This window comes from Erpetoichthys calabaricus, chromosome 9 (assembly GCF_900747795.2).
Source record: "Erpetoichthys calabaricus chromosome 9, fErpCal1.3, whole genome shotgun sequence".
Lineage (NCBI taxonomy): Eukaryota > Metazoa > Chordata > Cladistia > Polypteriformes > Polypteridae > Erpetoichthys > Erpetoichthys calabaricus.
Genome location: NC_041402.2, coordinates 102919687 through 102939810, shown reverse-complemented (window position 1 = coordinate 102939810; position 20124 = coordinate 102919687). Strand labels below are relative to the sequence as shown.

At 39.9% G+C, this 20124-nt stretch overlaps 14 non-coding genes across 14 annotated transcripts; 8 read left to right on the top strand and 6 right to left on the bottom strand.

Moving 5' to 3' along the window:
- The first annotated feature begins 245 nt into the window (after nt 1–245).
- trnar-ucu (transfer RNA arginine (anticodon UCU)) lies at nt 246–335 on the top strand. The gene is given in 2 exon segments: nt 246–282; nt 300–335. It is a non-coding gene; the product is annotated as a tRNA-Arg (tRNA).
- Nucleotides 336–722: 387 nt separating this feature from the next.
- On the bottom strand, nt 723–814 carry trnai-uau (transfer RNA isoleucine (anticodon UAU)). The gene is given in 2 exon segments: nt 723–758; nt 777–814. It is a non-coding gene; the product is annotated as a tRNA-Ile (tRNA).
- A 1680-nt stretch (nt 815–2494) lies between these two features.
- On the bottom strand, nt 2495–2586 carry trnai-uau (transfer RNA isoleucine (anticodon UAU)). The gene is given in 2 exon segments: nt 2495–2530; nt 2549–2586. It is a non-coding gene; the product is annotated as a tRNA-Ile (tRNA).
- A 1202-nt stretch (nt 2587–3788) lies between these two features.
- On the top strand, nt 3789–3878 carry trnar-ucu (transfer RNA arginine (anticodon UCU)). The gene is given in 2 exon segments: nt 3789–3825; nt 3843–3878. It is a non-coding gene; the product is annotated as a tRNA-Arg (tRNA).
- Nucleotides 3879–4265: 387 nt separating this feature from the next.
- trnai-uau (transfer RNA isoleucine (anticodon UAU)) lies at nt 4266–4357 on the bottom strand. Its single transcript is given in 2 exon segments — nt 4266–4301; nt 4320–4357. It is a non-coding gene; the product is annotated as a tRNA-Ile (tRNA).
- A 1203-nt stretch (nt 4358–5560) lies between these two features.
- trnar-ucu (transfer RNA arginine (anticodon UCU)) lies at nt 5561–5650 on the top strand. The gene is given in 2 exon segments: nt 5561–5597; nt 5615–5650. It is a non-coding gene; the product is annotated as a tRNA-Arg (tRNA).
- Nucleotides 5651–6036: 386 nt separating this feature from the next.
- Nucleotides 6037–6128, bottom strand: trnai-uau (transfer RNA isoleucine (anticodon UAU)). The gene is given in 2 exon segments: nt 6037–6072; nt 6091–6128. It is a non-coding gene; the product is annotated as a tRNA-Ile (tRNA).
- Nucleotides 6129–7331: 1203 nt separating this feature from the next.
- On the top strand, nt 7332–7421 carry trnar-ucu (transfer RNA arginine (anticodon UCU)). Its single transcript is given in 2 exon segments — nt 7332–7368; nt 7386–7421. It is a non-coding gene; the product is annotated as a tRNA-Arg (tRNA).
- Nucleotides 7422–7808: 387 nt separating this feature from the next.
- Nucleotides 7809–7900, bottom strand: trnai-uau (transfer RNA isoleucine (anticodon UAU)). The gene is given in 2 exon segments: nt 7809–7844; nt 7863–7900. It is a non-coding gene; the product is annotated as a tRNA-Ile (tRNA).
- Nucleotides 7901–9102: 1202 nt separating this feature from the next.
- Nucleotides 9103–9192, top strand: trnar-ucu (transfer RNA arginine (anticodon UCU)). Its single transcript is given in 2 exon segments — nt 9103–9139; nt 9157–9192. It is a non-coding gene; the product is annotated as a tRNA-Arg (tRNA).
- A 387-nt stretch (nt 9193–9579) lies between these two features.
- On the bottom strand, nt 9580–9671 carry trnai-uau (transfer RNA isoleucine (anticodon UAU)). Its single transcript is given in 2 exon segments — nt 9580–9615; nt 9634–9671. It is a non-coding gene; the product is annotated as a tRNA-Ile (tRNA).
- A 1203-nt stretch (nt 9672–10874) lies between these two features.
- Nucleotides 10875–10964, top strand: trnar-ucu (transfer RNA arginine (anticodon UCU)). The gene is given in 2 exon segments: nt 10875–10911; nt 10929–10964. It is a non-coding gene; the product is annotated as a tRNA-Arg (tRNA).
- A 1669-nt stretch (nt 10965–12633) lies between these two features.
- On the top strand, nt 12634–12723 carry trnar-ucu (transfer RNA arginine (anticodon UCU)). Its single transcript is given in 2 exon segments — nt 12634–12670; nt 12688–12723. It is a non-coding gene; the product is annotated as a tRNA-Arg (tRNA).
- Nucleotides 12724–14404: 1681 nt separating this feature from the next.
- trnar-ucu (transfer RNA arginine (anticodon UCU)) lies at nt 14405–14494 on the top strand. Its single transcript is given in 2 exon segments — nt 14405–14441; nt 14459–14494. It is a non-coding gene; the product is annotated as a tRNA-Arg (tRNA).
- Nucleotides 14495–20124: the final 5630 nt, after the last annotated feature.

Below are 20124 nucleotides of genomic sequence, written 5' to 3'. Positions count from 1 at the left end.
ATGACATTTAATTTTCTCCTTGTAGAAAGCTGTCATTTTCTTGCTCTGTTTCTCTTAATATACCGAAGTCTGAAGGAAGATCTGTGTTGAAGCCCCTCTCTTAAAATACACTGGAGATTGTCACTGATTGAAATATCGGCAAACCAGCTTTGTGATCCTTTTCATTATATTCTGCATTTTAGGCTGCGGTGGAAAAATGGGTCCTTCTTTGCAATCCTGCAATGCAGGGTGCACGGCGGACTGCTGGCTCTGTGGCGCAATGGATAGCGCGTTGGACTTCTAGTCTTCACTGAAGAGTGATTCAAAGGTTGTGGGTTCGAGTCCCACCAGAGTCGTGTCTTTAGCGAACCTCATCTCCTTCGGACAATATCTCGTGCGTCTTGCTACGCTTACCTCGTCTTGCGACGTGCCTTCAGAATCCGCAACTTCGGGTGTACTGTGCAGTGTTTGTGCTGCGTGTTTGCAAAGAACAGGTGTGCCGTCAGCAGAAATGGCACGTTTGTGCGACCAGCCGACAGTTCTTTTGTGTCTGAGGGTACTATGCGAGAGAGCAATCACAACATGAGCATAACACATGTATTGAAAGAGTAAGAAAAGTTTAGAGATGAAGCCCCAGATAAACAAAAGATCTTCAGAGAGTGTACTTCATCATCATGAAACGAAATGCTCGGTCTAAAGGAATTTATCAAGACAGCAGAAGACATGCTTGCCTCGAGACGAGCTGCTCCAGGTGAGGCTTGAACTCACATCCTCGGCATTACACACAGACACTGTCATATAAGTACCGCGCGCTAACCGGTTGCGCCACTGGAGCTCTTCTAAGACCATGCTGAAAATAATAGCTCTATGAATGTGCGTTTCTGTCGAACGACATTCGCAGAAACCCAAATTACATATATAACACTGATTGGAATTTGCTCAAGCCGGCTTTTGGACTAATATACATTTCTCGAGAGGTCGGTGTGTGCAGAAAGCACTTGTCTTAATGCAAATTTCAGACAGGAACGAGGAGGTAACGTTTTTTGTAATCCGGCGCATTACATACTCCTCATTCAAAGTGAAATGCATGAAGTAAAGAATAAATCTCAATAGAAAGCTCTTCTGGCATAAATCGTTCACTGACATTGGCTTCTCTGTAGACCATGCACAAAACATCTTGGATGTAATCTAACGCAAATGAAATGTTTTCTTTTCAAAATCTCCATTTTATGGATTTTAAGCTGAAGTCAACCTTCTGTGGATGTACGAGTGGAAGTGTCTCGTAAGTGTTGGCAGGAAAAATTCCACATATCTATTTAGTGAGAAAACAAAGTGATCACGCTTTTCATTCATGTCTGAAAACCTCAAGTATTTCTTCCTGCTTTTTTATTCGGCATTTCCTACATTATTTTCTTATTTCCTAAAAACGCTACAGATTCGGTCATCTATTACTTTCATTTAACATGTGTGGTAAAGGTACTTTTGCGATGGCCAGGACACCAGCCTGTGTATATTTAATTCAAGGGGAGTGTGTTTTGTCTGGATGTGCTGAAAATTGGAAGCCGCCGGTTGCTTTTATTCATTCAGAATACTGGTTTTTCTTAAATTTATTCAGAGCCCAAGTTCCTAACCGTTATCATTTTTTCTGCAGCTCACACTCTGGATGGAATTCGTTTTTAGTTTTAGCCTTTATTTTTTTATATAGAAAGAAAATAGTAGGAGTTTCTGGAACTGTTCTCTTGCTGGTTATGTCATTTACACTCAGAACACAAGCTCAAATTCAAGTATAAAAATGACATTTAATTTTCTCCTTGTAGATAGCTGTCATTTTCTTGCTCTGTTTCTCTTGATATACCGAAGTCTGAAGGAAGATCTCTGTTGAAGCCCCTCTCTTTAAAATACACTGGAGATTGTCACTGATTGAAATATCGGCAAACCAGCTTTGTGATCCTTTTCATTATATTCTGCATTTTAGGCTGCGGTGGAAAAATGGGTCCTTCTTTGCAATCCTGCAAAGCAGGGTGCATGTCGGACTGCTGGCTCTGTGGCGCAAAGGCTAGCGCGTTGGACTTCTAGTCTTCACTGAAGAGTGATTTTAAGGTTGTGGGTTCGAGTCCCACCAGAGTCGTGTCTTTAGCGAACCTCATCTCCTTCGGACAATATCTCGTGCGTCTTGCTACGCTTACCTCGTCTTGCGACGTGCCTTCAGAATCCGCAACTTCGGGTGTACTGTGCAGTGTTTGTGCTGCGTGTTTGCAAAGAACAGGTGTGCCGTCAGCAGAAATGGCACGTTTGTACGACCAGCCGACAGTTCTTTTGTGTCTGAGGGTACTATGCGAGAGAGCAATCACAACATGAGCATAACGCATGTATTGAAAGAGTAAGAAAAGTTTAGAGATGAAGCCCCAGATAAACAAAAGATCTTCAGAGAGTGTACTTCATCATCATGAAACGAAATGCTCGGTCTAAAGGAATTTATCAAGACAGCAGAAGACATGCTTGCCTCGAGACGAGCTGCTCCAGGTGAGGCTTGAACTCACATCCTCGGCATTACACACAGACACTGTCATATAAGTACCGTGCGCTAACCAGTTGCGCCACTGGAGCTCTTCTAACACATCGCTGAAAATAATAGCTCTATGAATGTGCGTTTCTGTCGAACGACATTCGCAGAAACCCAAATTACATATATAACACTGATTGGAATTTGCTCAAGCCGGCTTTTGGACTAATATATATTTCTCGAGAGGTCGGTGTGTGCAGAAAGCACTTGTCTTAATGCAAATTTCAGACAGGAACGAGGAGGTAACGTTTTTTGTAATCCGTCGCATTACATACTCCTTATTCAAAGTGAAATGCATGAAGAAAAGAATAAATCTCAATAGAAAGCTCTTCTGGCATAAATCGTTCACTGACATTGGCTTCTCTGTAGACCATGCACAAAACATCTTGGATGTAATCTAACGCAAATGAAATGTTTTCTTTTCAAAATCTCCATTTTATGGATTTTAAGCTGAAGTCAACCTTCTGTGGATGTACGAGTGGAAGTGTCTCGTAAGTGTTGGCAGGAAAAATTCCACATATCTATTTAGTGAGAAAACAAAGTGATCACGCTTTTCATTCATGTCTGAAAACCTCAAGTATTTCTTCCTGCTTTTTTATTCGGCATTTCCTACATTATTTTCTTATTTCCTAAAAACGCTAGAGATTCGGTCATCTATTACTTTCATTTAACATGTGTGGTAAAGGTACTTTTGCGATGGCCAGGACACCAGCCTGTGTATATTTAATTCAAGGGGAGTGTGTTTTGTCTGGATGTGCTGAAAATTGGAAGCCGCCGGTTGCTTTTATACATTCAGAATACTGGTTTTTCTTAAATTTATTCAGAGCCCAAGTTCCTAACCGTTATCATTTTTTCTGCAGCTCACACTCTGGATGGAATTCGTTTTTAGTTTTAGCCTTTATTTTTTTATATAGAAAGAAAATAGTAGGAGTTTCTGGAACTGTTCTCTTGCTGGTTATGTCATTTACACTCAGAACACAAGCTCAAATTCAAGTATAAAAATGACATTTAATTTTCTCCTTGTAGAAAGCTGTCATTTTCTTGCTCTGTTTCTCTTAATATACCGAAGTCTGAAGGAAGATCTGTGTTGAAGCCCCTCTCTTCAAAATACACTGGAGATTGTCACTTTTGAAATATCGGCAAACCAGCTTTGTGATCCTTTTCATTATATTCTGCATTTTAGGCTGCGGTGGAAAAATGGGTCCTTCTTTGCAATCCTGCAATGCAGGGTGCACGTCGGACTGCTGGCTCTGTGGCGCAATGGATAGCGCGTTGGACTTCTAGTCTTCACTGAAGAGTGATTCAAAGGTTGTGGGTTCGAGTCCCACCAGAGTCGTGTCTTTAGCGAACCTCATCTCCTTCGGACAATATCTCGTGCGTCTTGCTACGCTTACCTCGTCTTGCGACGTGCCTTCAGAATCCGCAACTTCGGGTGTACTGTGCAGTGTTTGTGCTGCGTGTTTGCAAAGAACAGGTGTGCCGTCAGCAGAAATGGCACGTTTGTGCGACCAGCCGACAGTTCTTTTGTGTCTGAGGGTACTATGCGAGAGAGCAATCACAACATGAGCATAACGCATGTATTGAAAGAGTAAGAAAAGTTTAGAGATGAAGCCCCAGATAAACAAAAGATCTTCAGAGAGGGTACTTCATCATCATGAAACGAAATGCTCGGTCTAAAGGAATTTATCAAGACAGCAGAAGACATGCTTGCCTCGAGACGAGCTGCTCCAGGTGAGGCTTGAACTCACATCCTCGGCATTACACACAGACACTGTCATATAAGTACCACGCGCTAACCGGTTGCGCCACTGGAGCTCTTCTATCACATCTCTGAAAATAATAGCTCTATGAATGTGCGTTTCTGTCGAACGATATTCGCAGAAACCCAAATTACATATATAACACTGATTGGAATTTGCTCAAGCCGGCTTTTGGACTAATATACATTTCTCGAGAGGTCGGTGTGTGCAGAAAGCACTTGTCTTAATGCAAATCTCAGACAGGAACGAGGAGGTAACGTTTTTTGTAATCCGTCGCATTACATACTCCTCATTCAAAGTGAAATGCATGAAGAAAAGAATAAATCTCAATAGAAAGCTCTTCTGGCATAAATCGTTCACTGACATTGGCTTCTCTGTAGACCATGCACAAAACATCTTGGATGTAATCTAACGCAAATGAAATGTTTTCTTTTCAAAATCTCCATTTTATGGATTTTAAGCTGAAGTCAACCTTCTGTGGATGTACGAGTGGAAGTGTCTCGTAAGTGTTGGCAGGAAAAATTCCACATATCTATTTAGTGAGAAAACAAAGTGATCACGCTTTTCATTCATGTCTGAAAACCTCAAGTATTTCTTCCTGCTTTTTTATTCGGCATTTCCTACATTATTTTCTTATTTCCTAAAAACGCTAGAGATTCGGTCATCTATTACTTTCATTTAACATGTGTGGTAAAGGTACTTTTGCGATGGCCAGGACACCAGCCTGTGTATATTTAATTCAAGGGGAGTGTGTTTTGTCTGGATGTGCTGAAAATTGGAAGCCGCCGGTTGCTTTTATTCATTCAGAATACTGGTTTTTCTTAAATTTATTCAGAGCCCAAGTTCCTAACCGTTATCATTTTTTCTGCAGCTCACACTCTGGATGGAATTCGTTTTTAGTTTTAGCCTTTATTTTTTTATATAGAAAGAAAATAGTAGGAGTTTCTGGAACTGTTCTCTTGCTGGTTATGTCATTTACACTCAGAACACAAGCTCAAATTCAAGTATAAAAATGACATTTAATTTTCTCCTTGTAGAAAGCTGTCATTTTCTTGCTCTGTTTCTCTTGATATACCGAAGTCTGAAGGAAGATCTCTGTTGAAGCCCCTCTCTTTAAAATACACTGGAGATTGTCACTGATTGAAATATCGGCAAACCAGCTTTGTGATCCTTTTCATTATATTCTGCATTTTAGGCTGCGGTGGAAAAATGGGTCCTTCTTTCCAATCCTGCAATGCAGGGTGCACGTCGGACTGCTGGCTCTGTGGCGCAATGGATAGCGCGTTGGACTTCTAGTCTTCACTGAAGAGTGATTCAAAGGTTGTGGGTTCGAGTCCCACCAGAGTCGTGTCTTTAGCGAACCTCATCTCCTTCGGACAATATCTCGTGCGTCTTGCTACGCTTACCTCGTCTTGCGACGTGCCTTCAGAATCCGCAACTTCGGGTGTACTGTGCAGTGTTTGTGCTGCGTGTTTGCAAAGAACAGGTGTGCCGTCAGCAGAAATGGCACGTTTGTGCGACCAGCCGACAGTTCTTTTGTGTCTGAGGGTACTATGCGAGAGAGCAATCACAACATGAGCATAACGCATGTATTGAAAGAGTAAGAAAAGTTTAGAGATGAAGCCCCAGATAAACAAAAGATCTTCAGAGAGTGTACTTCATCATCATGAAACGAAATGCTCGGTCTAAAGGAATTTATAAGACAGCAGAAGACATGCTTGCCTCGAGACGAGCTGCTCCAGGTGAGGCTTGAACTCACAACCTCGGCATTACACACAGACACTGTCATATAAGTACCGCGCGCTAACCGGTTGCGCCACTGGAGCTCTTCTAAGACATTGCTGAAAATAATAGCTCTATGAATGTGCGTTTCTGTCAAACGACATTCGCAGAAACCCAAATTACATATATAACACTGATTGGAATTTGCTCAAGCCGGCTTTTGGACTAATATACATTTCTCGAGAGGTCGGTGTGTGCAGAAAGCACTTGTCTTAATGCAAATTTCAGACAGGAACGAGGAGGTAACGTTTTTTGTAATCCGTCGCATTACATACTCCTCATTCAAAGTGAAATGCATGAAGAAAAAAATAAATCTCAATAGAAAGCTCTTCTGGCATAAATCGTTCACTGACATTGGCTTCTCTGTAGACCATGCACAAAACATCTTGGATGTAATCTAACGCAAATGAAATGTTTTCTTTTCAAAATCTCCATTTTATGGATTTTAAGCTGAAGTCAACCTTCTGTGGATGTACGAGTGGAAGTGTCTCGTAAGTGTTGGCAGGAAAAATTCCACATATCTATTTAGTGAGAAAACAAAGTGATCACGCTTTTCATTCATGTCTGAAAACCTCAAGTATTTCTTCCTGCTTTTTTATTCGGCATTTCCTACATTATTTTCTTATTTCCTAAAAACGCTAGAGATTCGGTCATCTATTACTTTCATTTAACATGTGTGGTAAAGGTACTTTTGCGATGGCCAGGACACCAGCCTGTGTATATTTAATTCAAGGGGAGTGTGTTTTGTCTGGATGTGCTGAAAATTGGAAGCCGCCGGTTGCTTTTATTCATTCAGAATACTGGTTTTTCTTAAATTTATTCAGAGCCCAAGTTCCTAACCGTTATCATTTTTTCTGCAGCTCACACTCTGGATGGAATTCGTTTTTAGTTTTAGCCTTTATTTTTTTATATAGAAAGAAAATAGTAGGAGTTTCTGGAACTGTTCTCTTGCTGGTTATGTCATTTACACTCAGAACACAAGCTCAAATTCAAGTATAAAAATGACATTTAATTTTCTCCTTGTAGAAAGCTGTCATTTTCTTGCTCTGTTTCTCTTGATATACCGAAGTCTGAAGGAAGATCTCTGTTGAAGCCCCTCTCTTTAAAATACACTGGAGATTGTCACTGATTGAAATATCGGCAAACCAGCTTTGTGATCCTTTTCATTATATTCTGCATTTTAGGCTGCGGTGGAAAAATGGGTCCTTCTTTGCAATCCTGCAATGCAGGGTGCACGTCGGACTGCTGGCTCTGTGGCGCAATGGATAGCGCGTTGGACTTCTAGTCTTCACTGAAGAGTGATTCAAAGGTTGTGGGTTCGAGTCCCACCAGAGTCGTGTCTTTAGCGAACCTCATCTCCTTCGGACAATATCTCGTGCGTCTTGCTACGCTTACCTCGTCTTGCGACGTGCCTTCAGAATCCGCAACTTCGGGTGTACTGTGCAGTGTTTGTGCTGCGTGTTTGCAAAGAACAGGTGTGCCGTCAGCAGAAATGGCACGTTTGTGCGACCAGCCGACAGTTCTTTTGTGTCTGAGGGTACTATGCGAGAGAGCAATCACAACATGAGCATAACGCATGTATTGAAAGAGTAAGAAAAGTTTAGAGATGAAGCCCCAGATAAACAAAAGATCTTCAGAGAGTGTACTTCATCATCATGAAACGAAATGCTCGGTCTAAAGGAATTTATCAAGACAGCAGAAGACATGCTTGCCTCGAGACGAGCTGCTCCAGGTGAGGCTTGAACTCACAACCTCGGCATTACACACAGACACTGTCATATAAGTACCGCGCGCTAACCGGTTGCGCCACTGGAGCTCTTCTAAGACATTGCTGAAAATAATAGCTCTATGAATGTGCGTTTCTGTCGAACGACATTCGCAGAAACCCAAATTACATATATAACACTGATTGGAATTTGCTCAAGCCGGCTTTTGGACTAATATACATTTCTCGAGAGGTCGGTGTGTGCAGAAAGCACTTGTCTTAATGCAAATTTCAGACAGGAACGAGGAGGTAACGTTTTTTGTAATCCGGCGCATTACATACTCCTCATTCAAAGTGAAATGCATGAAGTAAAGAATAAATCTCAATAGAAAGCTCTTCTGGCATAAATCGTTCACTGACATTGGCTTCTCTGTAGACCATGCACAAAACATCTTGGATGTAATCTAATGCAAATGAAATGTTTTCTTTTCAAAATCTCCATTTTATGGATTTTAAGCTGAAGTCAACCTTCTGTGGATGTACGAGTGGAAGTGTCTCGTAAGTGTTGGCAGGAAAAAATCCACATATCTATTTAGTGAGAAAACAAAGTGATCACGCTTTTCATTCATGTCTGAAAACCTCAAGTATTTCTTCCTGCTTTTTTATTCGGCATTTCCTACATTATTTTCTTATTTCCTAAAAACGCTACAGATTCGGTCATCTATTACTTTCATTTAACATGTGTGGTAAAGGTACTTTTGCGATGGCCAGGACACCAGCCTGTGTATATTTAATTCAAGGGGAGTGTGTTTTGTCTGGATGTGCTGAAAATTGGAAGCTGCCGGTTGCTTTTATTCATTCAGAATACTGGTTTTTCTTCAATTTATTCAGAGCCCAAGTTCCTAACCGTTATCATTTTTTCTGCAGCTCACACTCTGGATGGAATTCGTTTTTAGTTTTAGCCTTTATTTTTTTATATAGAAAGAAAATAGTAGGAGTTTCTGGAACTGTTCTCTTGCTGGTTATGTCATTTACACTCAGAACACAAGCTCAAATTCAAGTATAAAAATGACATTTAATTTTCTCCTTGTAGAAAGCTGTCATTTTCTTGCTCTGTTTCTCTTGATATACCGAAGTCTGAAGGAAGATCTCTGTTGAAGCCCCTCTCTTTAAAATACACTGGAGATTGTCACTTTTGAAATATCGGCAAACCAGCTTTGTGATCCTTTTCATTATATTCTGCATTTTAGGCTGCGGTGGAAAAATGGGTCCTTCTTTGCAATCCTGCAATGCAGGGTGCACGTCGGACTGCTGGCTCTGTGGCGCAATGGATAGCGCGTTGGACTTCTAGTCTTCACTGAAGAGTGATTCAAAGGTTGTGGGTTTGAGTCCCACCAGAGTCGTGTCTTTAGCGAACCTCATCTCCTTCTGACAATATCTCGTGCGTCTTGCTACGCTTACCTCGTCTTGCGACGTGCCTTCAGAATCCGCAACTTCGGGTGTACTGTGCAGTGTTTGTGCTGCGTGTTTGCAAAGAACAGGTGTGCCGTCAGCAGAAATGGCACGTTTGTGCGACCAGCCGACAGTTCTTTTGTGTCTGAGGGTACTATGCGAGAGAGCAATCACAACATGAGCATAACGCATGTATTGAAAGAGTAAGAAAAGTTTAGAGATGAAGCCCCAGATAAACAAAAGATCTTCAGAGAGTGTACTTCATCATCATGAAACGAAATGCTCGATCTAAAGGAATTTATCAAGACAGCAGAAGACATGCTTGCCTCGAGACAAGCTGCTCCAGGTGAGACTTGAACTCACAACCTCGGCATTACACACAGACACTGTCATATAAGTACCACGCACTAACCGGTTACGCCACTGGAGCTCTTCTAAAACATTGCTGAAAATAATAGCTCTATGAATGTGCGTTTCTGTCGAACGACATTCGCAGAAACCCAAATTACATATGTAACACTGATTGGAATTTGCTCAAGCCGGCTTTTGGACTAATATACATTTCTCGAGAGGTCGGTGTGTGCAGAAAGCACTTGTCTTAATGCAAATTTCAGACAGGAACGAGGAGGTAACGTTTTTTGTAATCCGTCGCATTACATACTCCTCATTCAAAGTGAAATGCATGAAGAAAAGAATAAATCTCAATAGAAAGCTCTTCTGGCATAAATCGTTCACTGACATTGGCTTCTCTGTAGACCATGCACAAAACATCTTGGATGTAATCTAACGCAAATGAAATGTTTTCTTTTCAAAATCTCCATTTTATGGATTTTAAGCTGAAGTCAACCTTCTGTGGATGTACGAGTGGAAGTGTCTCGTAAGTGTTGGCAGGAAAAATTCCACATATCTATTTAGTGAGAAAACAAAGTGATCACGCTTTTCCTTCATGTCTGAAAACCTCAAGTATTTCTTCCTGCTTTTTTATTCGGCATTTCCTACATTATTTTCTTATTTCCTAAAAACGCTAGAGATTCGGTCATCTATTACTTTCATTTAACATGTGTGGTAAAGGTACTTTTGCGATGGCCAGGACACCAGCCTGTGTATATTTAATTCAAGGGGAGTGTGTTTTGTCTGGATGTGCTGAAAATTGGAAGCCGCCGGTTGCTTTTATTCATTCAGAATACTGGTTTTTCTTAAATTTATTCAGAGCCCAAGTTCCTAACCGTTATCATTTTTTCTGCAGCTCACACTCTGGATGGAATTCGTTTTTAGTTTTAGCCTTTATTTTTTTATATAGAAAGAAAATAGTAGGAGTTTCTGGAACTGTTCTCTTGCTGGTTATCTCATTTACACTCAGAACACAAGCTCAAATTCAAGTATAAAAATGACATTTAATTTTCTCCTTGTAGAAAGCTGTCATTTTCTTGCTCTGTTTCTCTTGATATACCGAAGTCTGAAGGAAGATCTCTGTTGAAGCCCCTCTCTTTAAAATACACTGGAGATTGTCACTGATTGAAATATCGGCAAACCAGCTTTGTGATCCTTTTCATTATATTCTGCATTTTAGGCTGCGGTGGAAAAATGGGTCCTTCTTTGCAATCCTGCAATGCAGGGTGCACGTCGGACTGCTGGCTCTGTGGCGCAATGGATAGCGCGTTGGACTTCTAGTCTTCACTGAAGAGTGATTCAAAGGTTGTGGGTTCGAGTCCCACCAGAGTCGTGTCTTTAGCGAACCTCATCTCCTTCGGACAATATCTCGTACGTCTTGCTACGCTTACCTCGTCTTGCGACTTGCCTTCAAAATCCGCAACTTCGGGTGTACTGTGCAGTGTTTGTGCTGCGTGTTTGCAAAGAAGAGGTGTGCCGTCAGCAGAAATGGCACGTTTGTGCGACCAGCCGACAGTTCTTTTGTGTCTGAGGGTACTATGCGAGAGAGCAATCACAACATGAACATAACGCATGTATTGAAAGAGTAAGAAAAGTTTAGAGATGAAGCCCCAGATAAACAAAAGATCTTCAGAGAGTGTACTTCATCATCATGAAACGAAATGCTCGGTCTATAGGAATTTATCAAGACAGCAGAAGACATGCTTGCCTTGAGACGAGCTGCTCCAGGTGAGGCTTGAACTCACAACCTCAGCATTACACACAGACACTGTCAAATAAGTACCGCGCGCTAACTGGTTGCGCCACTGGAGCTCTTCTAAGACAGTGTTGAAAATAATAGCTCTATGAATGTGCGTTTCTGTCGAACGACATTCGCAGAAACCCAAATTACATATATAACACTGATTGGAATTTGCTCAAGCCGGCTTTTGGACTAATATACATTTCTCGAGAGGTCGGTATGTGCAGAAAGCACTTGTCTTAATGCAAATTTCAGACAGGAACGAGGAGGTAACGTTTTTTGTAATCCGTCGCATTACATACTCCTCATTCAAAGTGAAATGCATGAAGAAAAGAATAAATCTCAATAAAAAGCTCTTCTGGCATAAATCGTTCACTGACATTGGCTTCTCTGTAGACCATGCACAAAACATCTTGGATGTAATCTAACGCAAATGAAATGTTTTCTTTTCAAAATCTCCATTTTATGGATTTTAAGCTGAAGTCAACCTTCTGTGGATGTACGAGTGGAAGTGTCTCGTAAGTGTTGGCAGGAAAAATTCCACATATTTATTTAGTGAGAAAACAATGTGATCACGCTTTTCATTCATGTCTGAAAACCTCAAGTATTTCTTCCTGCTTTTTTATTCGGCATTTCCTACATTATTTTCTTATTTCCTAAAAACGCTAGAGATTCGGTCATCTATTACTTTCATTTAACATGTGTGGTAAAGGTACTTTTGCGATGGCCAGGACACCAGCCTGTGTATATTTAATTCAAGGGGAGTGTGTTTTGTCTGGATGTGCTGAAAATTGGAAGCCGCCGGTTGCTTTTATTCATTCAGAATACTGGTTTTTCTTAAATTTATTCAGAGCCCAAGTTCCTTACCGTTATCATTTTTTCTGCAGCTCACACTCTGGATGGAATTCGTTTTTAGTTTTAGCCTTTATTTTTTTATATAGAAAGAAAATAGTAGGAGTTTCTGGAACTGTTCTCTTGCTGGTTATGTCATTTACACTCAGAACACAAGCTCAAGTTCAAGTATAAAAATGACATTTAACTTTCTCCTTGTAGAAAGCTGTCATTTTCTTGCTCTGTTTCTCTTGATATACCGAAGTCTGAAGGAAGATCTCTGTTGAAGCCCCTCTCTTTAAAATACACTGGAGATTGTCACTGATTGAAATATCGGCAAACCAGCTTTGTGATCCTTTTCATTATATTCTGCATTTTAGGCTGCGGTGGAAAAATGGGTCCTTCTTTGCAATCCTGCAATTGGACTGCTGGCTCTGTGGCGCAATGGATAGCGCGTTGGACTTCTAGTCTTCACTGAAGAATGATTCAAATGTTGTGGGTTTGAGTCCCACCAGAGTCGTGTCTTTAGCGAACCTCATCTCCTTCGGACAATATCTCGTGCGTCTTGCTACGCTTACCTCGTCTTGCGACGTGCCTTCAGAATCCGCAACTTCGGGTGTACTGTGCAGTGTTTGTGCTGCGTGTTTGCAAAGAACAGGTGTGCCGTCAGCAGAAATGGCACGTTTGTGCGACCAGCCGACAGTTCTTTTGTGTCTGAGGGTACTATGCGAGAGAGCAATCACAACATGAGCATAACACATGTATTGAAAGAGTAAGAAAAGTTTAGAGATGAAGCCCCAGATAAACAAAAGATCTTCAGAGAGTGTACTTCATCATCATGAAACGAAATGCTCGGTCTAAAGGAATTTATCAAGACAGCAGAAGACATGCTTGTCTCGAGACGAGCTGCTCCAGGTGAGGCTTGAACTCAAAATCTCAGCATTACACACAGACACTGTCATATAAGTACCGCGCGCTAACCGGTTGCGCCACTGGAGCTCTTCTAAGACATTACTGAAAATAATAGCTCTATGAATGTGCGTTTCTGTCGAACGACATTCGCAGAAACCCAAATTACATATATAACACTGATTGGAATTTGCTCAAGCCGGCTTTTGGACTAATATACATTTCTCGAGAGGTCGGTGTGTGCAGAAAGCACTTGTCTTAATGCAAATTTCAGACAGGAACGAGGAGGTAACGTTTTTTGTAATCCGTCGCATTACATACTCCTCATTCAAAGTGAAATGCATGAAGAAAAAAAAAATCTCAATAGAAAGCTCTTCTGGCATAAATCGTTCACTGACATTGGCTTCTCTGTAGACCATGCACAAAACATCTTGGATGTAATCTAACGCAAATGAAATGTTTTCTTTTCAAAATCTCCATTTTATGGATTTTAAGCTGAAGTCAACCTTCTGTGGATGTACGAGTGTAAGTGTCTCGTAAGTGTTGGCAGGAAAAATTCCACATATCTATTTAGTGAGAAAACAAAGTGATCACGCTTTTCATTCATGTCTGAAAACCTCAAGTATTTCTTCCTGCTTTTTTATTCGGCATTTCCTACATTATTTTCTTATTTCCTAAAAACGCTAGAGATTCGGTCATCTATTACTTTCATTTAACATGTGTGGTAAAGGTACTTTTGCGATGGCCAGGACACCAGCCTGTGTATATTTAATTCAAGGGGAGTGTGTTTTGTCTGGATGTGCTGAAAATTGGAAGCCGCCGGTTGCTTTTATTCATTCAGAATACTGGTTTTTCTTAAATTTATTCAGAGCCCAAGTTCCTTACCGTTATCATTTTTTCTGCAGCTCACACTCTGGATGGAATTCGTTTTTAGTTTTAGCCTTTATTTTTTTATATAGAAAGAAAATAGTAGGAGTTTCTGGAACTGTTCTCTTGCTGGTTATGTCATTTACACTCAGAACACAAGCTCAAATTCAAGTATAAAAATGACATTTAATTTTCTCCTTGTAGAAAGCTGTCATTTTCTTGCTCTGTTTCTCTTGATATACCGAAGTCTGAAGGAAGATCTCTGTTGAAGCCCCTCTCTTTAAAATACACTGTAGATTGTCACTGATTGAAATATCGGCAAACCAGCTTTGTGATCCTTTTCATTATATTCTGCATTTTAGGCTGCGGTGGAAAAATGGGTCCTTCTTTGCAATCCTGCAATGCAGGGTGCATATCGGACTGCTGGCTCTGTGGTGCAATGGATAGCGCGTTGGACTTCTAGTCTTCACTGAAGAGTGATTCAAAGGTTGTGGGTTCGAGTCCCACTAGAGTCGTGTCTTTAGCGAACCTCATCTCCTTCGGACAATATCGCGTGCGTCTTGCTACGCTTACCTCGTCTTGCGACGTGCCTTCAGAATCCGCAACTTCGGGTGTACTGTGCAGTGTTTGTGCTGCGTGTTTGCAAAGAACAGGTGTGCCGTCAGCAGAAATGGCACATTTGTGCGACCAGCCGACAGTTCTTTTGTGTCTGAGGGTACTATGCGAGAGAGCAATCACAACATGAGCATAACGCATGTATTGAAAGAGTAAGAAAAGTTTAGAGATGAAGCCCCAGATAAACAAAAGATCTTCAGAGAGTGTACTTTATCATCATGAAACGAAATGCTCGGTCTAAAGGAATTTATCAAGACAGCAGAAGACATGTTTGCCTCGAGACAAGCTGCTTCAGGTGATCTCACAACCTCGGCATTACACACAGACACTGTCATATAAGTATCGTGCGCTAACCGGTTGCGCCACTGGAGTTCTTCTACGACATTGCTGAAAATAATAGCTCTATGAATGTGCGTTTCTTTCGAACGACATTCACTGAAACCCAAATTACATATATAACACTGATTGGAATTTGCTCAAGCCGGCTTTTGGACTAATATACATTTCTCGAGAGGTTGGTGTGTGCAGAAAGCACTTGTCTTAATGCAAATTTCAGACAGGAACGAGGAGGTCACGTTTTTTGTAATCCGTCGCATTACATACTCCTCATTCAAAGTGAAATGCATGAAGAAAAGAATAAATCTCAATAGAAAGCTCTTCTGGCATAAATTGTTCACTGACATTGGCTTCTCTGTAGACCATGCACAAAACATCTTGGATGTAATCTAACGCAAATGAAATGTTTTCTTTTCAAAATCTCCATTTTATGGATTTTAAGCTGAAGTCAACCTTCTGTGGATATACAAGTGGAAGTGTCTCATAAGTGTTTTAAGCGCTACGTAAAGTGAACTGGATAACCAAATGAAATTCATACTTGAACGCATTGACTTGAGCACCGATGCAAAAGTAAAACTTTATACGACCATCTTGCAAAGATACCTTACCTTTGTGAAAAAAAGGGATAAAGAAACTGGCACCACAGTGACACGGAATCTGCTTTTCTTCTCCGAGTACAGTCAGAAAAATTTATGGATACAAGTTTTTAAAATATAAAGATGTAAATAAAAACAAACAGCGTGGCCTCAGGTTCCCTGTGTATTAAGATATAATCTCATAAATACAGGAACCTATTATATTTACCCAATTATTCAACAATACACTTGATACATCTAAAAATCATCCAGACTTTTCGGTGACTAGTCTGTATTAAAATAATTACATTTCATTTAGTGTTTTCCATAAAAAATAAATAAATGGAAAACATTGTTCTAATAAGATGTTGAAGACGCACCGTTTTGTCTTTCAATGAGATTCTGAGTCATCTTTCAGTATTAACGGCAAGCTGTGTAATGGACTGGCCTGAATACAACAACAACAACAACATTTATTTATATAGCACATTTTCATACAAAAAAGTAGCTCAAAGTGCTTTGCATAAAGAAGAAAATAAAATAAAAATAAAAGACAAAAAAAGAAATTAAAATAAGACAACATTAGTTAACATAGAAAATGAGTAAGGTCCGATGGCCAGGGGGTACAGAAAAAACAAAAAAAAACTCCAGACGGCTGGGGAAAAAAATAAAATCTGCAGGGGTTCCAGGCCACGAGACTGCCCATTCCCTTCTGAATACTTATTTATATATACCGAAAAGAACAGTATTTTTTAAAAGCAGTCTTTATAATAAGGAGAATATTTTCTTTTAGCAAATGTGTGCCCTTTGACCCGCATTAAGACAGCTTTACATTTAGAACAGGGAAATATGAACTTATGTTAAAGGCCTGTATGTGTCAACCTGTTTCTTGTGTCAGCTGCCCAATTACATGTATCTGCAAAATGTTTGAGCAGGGCCCACAGCTGAGTGCCGCTGAAGTGGAGTGGAAGAGGAGTTTCCAACTTTTGATGGAGCTGAAAAATGATCCCAGTTTTCACAGAGTGGTGAAGAGTGCTTAAGACAGCTTTTTCAGCCACCAGAATGGCTGAGTGTTTAAGGCATTGGTTTTAAGATTTAATGGGCAACTGCCCATGTGGGTTCAAGCCCCACTTCTGGTAGCTTATTATTCAAGCGTGCCCTGTTCACTCTGTGTGTCATAGTCCCTCTCTCACCTTTAGAAAGTTCAGCGAATTGCTTCCACACTGTGGATCCTTAGCTCAGCTGAATATACATAAATGTACTTGATTATTTAAAATGGGGTGTATTTGATAGAAAAGGGTTTGTTTTAGTTAGATTTTTTATATAAATTATAATTATATTAATTATTATAATTCTAATTACAAATTATAAAGCAAAGGATAGATTTTTTATACGTGATTTAAAAGGGAATTGCTGTGTACTATCTACCTCTGTGTGATTTTTAAAGGCGTATATCGAAGTAGTTATCTAGTGCTTTACATGCATTACCTAAAATCCTTTACCTTAAAAAGTTAAAAATCACAAAACGTCCTTTGTCCGCGAAAGATCCCGCAGCAGCGGGGGTGGGGGGATGGGGGTAGGAGTGTGCATACAGATTTGTGCAGGCGAGCTCGCACAGGGGTTCACACAGCGGGGGACCTGTCAGCTTCGAGCTACATACACTTGCCTGCCCTCTACACACTGAGACATGAGCTCGCAGAACCTGTCTGCGTGCCTTTCTGTGAGATGGTGAAGGCTGTTTCATCGCAGAGCCTGTCAGTTTGCCTTTCTGTGAGATGAAAGAATCAAGCTGCTGGAAGCTTGCCTTTCTGCGAGAGGACTTTCTTTGAGATGGATAAAGGCTGATTTACTGCAGGACCTGTAAGCATTTTTGATAGAAAATGCTTTCCTTTTTTTACAAATTATATTGTATTTTTATTTTATTAATTTTCATTGTAATCATTCCATACAAACAGATCAATTTATAACCCAACAAATTTGAAGACAAATTGAACCCCACCCCTGAGAAGGAGAGCTTAGCTAAAGGAAAATTGCTTAAGGCTTTTTAATAAGGCAACATTAAACAAAAGAAAGGGAGAAGTAAATATATATGTAAATAAGAGATGGAGAAGGGAGTTAAATGCGGTAATAGTTATTTCTCTTATTCTAAAATAATATTGATTAAATCCTGCCAGGTTTTGAAAAAATTTTGTACAGATCCTCTAACTGAGAATTTGATTTTTTCCAATTTCAAATAATATAAAACATCGGTTTCCCACTGACTTATCAGAGGAGAATTAGGATTCTTCCAATTTAACAAAATAAGTCTGCGTGCCAAAAGTGTAGTGAATGCAATCACCGTTTGCTTGTCCTTCTCCAATTCAAGTCCATCTGGAAGAACACCGAACACAGCTGTTAATGGGTTAGGAGGGTTTGTGATACCAAGGCTGTCTGAGAGGCACGTAAAAATTTTTGTCCAAAATGATGTTAGTTTGGTGCAGGCCCAGAACATGTGACCCAGTGAGGCAGGAGCTTGGTTGCAGCGTTCGCAGGTTGGATCCTGCCCTGGAAACATTTAAGCGAGACAGATGGGCTCGATATATAATTTTTAGTTGAATAATTCTATGCTTTGCGCATATAGAACTCGAGTGAATTTTCTGCTTTGCTACCTTCCACACCTTTTCTGATATATTGATTAAGAGATCTTCTTCCCAATGTCCTCTTGGATCTTTGAAAGGTAGGGACTCTAATAAGATTTTATATATTGCGGAAATAGTGTTTATTTCCTCGAAATTGAGCAGTATTTTTTCCAGGATTGTAGAGGGTACAAGGTGGGGGAAATCGGGCAATTTCTGTTTAACAAAATTTCTAATTTGAAGATAGTAAAAGAAATGTGTAGCTGGGAGGTTGAATTTTGAACGTAATTGTTCAAAAGATGTAAATATGTTGTCTATATAAAGATCTCTGAGCATTTTAATTCCAAAACTTTTTCAGGTATTAAAAACTGGATATACTTGCGAAGGTTGAAAGAGGTGGTTCTCTTGCAGAGGTGCCACTGATAAAAGATTTTCCATCTTAAAATGCTTTCTAATTTGGTTCCATATTCTGAGTGAGTAAAGTACAATTTGGTTATTAGTATATTTGCAATAACTTTCATTTATTGGAGAGCAGAGCAGGGAATATAAAGAAGTACTACAGGATTTTACTTCTATTGCGGACCAAGCCTGTGTATGTTCATTTATTTGTGTCCAGGTTTTTATGGCTTGTATGTTTGCTGCCCAGTAATAAAACTGAAAATTAGGTAAAGCCATGCCACCTTCTGCCTGAGGTCTTTGTACGGTCTCTCTTCGGATACATGGGTGTTTTGAGTTCCAAATGAATGAGGTTATTGTTGAATCTAACTGTTTAAAAAACAATTTATTGATATATATTGGAATGTTTTGAAATAAAAAGAGAAGTTTAGGAAGGATATTCATCTTAACAATGTTAATTCTTCCGGCTAGAGTGAGATGAAGGGTTGACCATCTATGCAAGTCTTGCTTAATTTTTTCCATACAGACGCCAAAATTTTGTTGATAAAGAGCTTTATGTTTACTTGTGATATTTACCCCTAGGTATTTAAACTGATCTGCTATGGTAAAAGGTAGGGTGTCTAATCTAATATTATATGCTTGTGAATTCACTGGAAAGAGTATACTTTTATTCAGATTAATTCTAAGACCAGATATCTTTTGAAATTCTGTTAGTGTTGTTAAAACAGCAGGGACAGTGTTTTCTGGGTCCGATATATATAAGACCATATCATCTGCATATAGAGAAATTTTCTGTTCCAGTCCTTCTCTGACAATCCCCTTTATCTGATAAGAATTTCGGCAGTGAACCGCCAGTGGTTCAATAGCGATTGCAAACAACAGTGGCGACAAGGGACATCCTTGTCTGGTACCACGTTCTAGTTTAAAGTAGTCTGAGCAAATGTTATTAATACAAACTGAAGCTTCTGGATTGGTATACAGTAGTTTGATCCATGCACAAATATTCAGGCCAAACCCAAATTTCTCCAATGCAGTAAAAAGGTAATTCCATTCAATCATATCAAATGCTTTTTCTGCGTCTAATGATAGTAATATCTCTGGGGTGTTTGATTTTGCTGGTGAATATATAACATTAAACAAGCGTCGGAGATTTGAAGATAGGTGTCGGCCTTTAATAAATCCAGTTTGATCTTGTGATATTACCGAGGGCAGCACTTTCTCCATCCTTCTAGCTGGGGTTTTTGAGAGTATCTTAACATCATTATTCAGGACTGAAATTGGTCTGTATGATGCACATTGTAACAAGACCTTATTTTGTTTAGGAAAGACGGTGATTAATGCTTGTCGAAATGTTTGAGGTAGTATTTGGTTGTCTCTAGCTTCTGTAAATGTTGCCAATAAGAGGGGAGCTAGCTGAGTGGAGAATTTCTTATAAAATTCTACGGGATAACCATCAGGTCCTGATGATTTCCCGCTTTGTAGTGACTTTATAGCGTCTAGTAATTCTGTTAGCGCTAGAGGTTTATCCAGTTCCTCAGCACTTAAAGCATCTATTTGTGGTATCTGTGATGTATCCAGAAATGCATTAGATTGTGTGTTGTCTTCTTT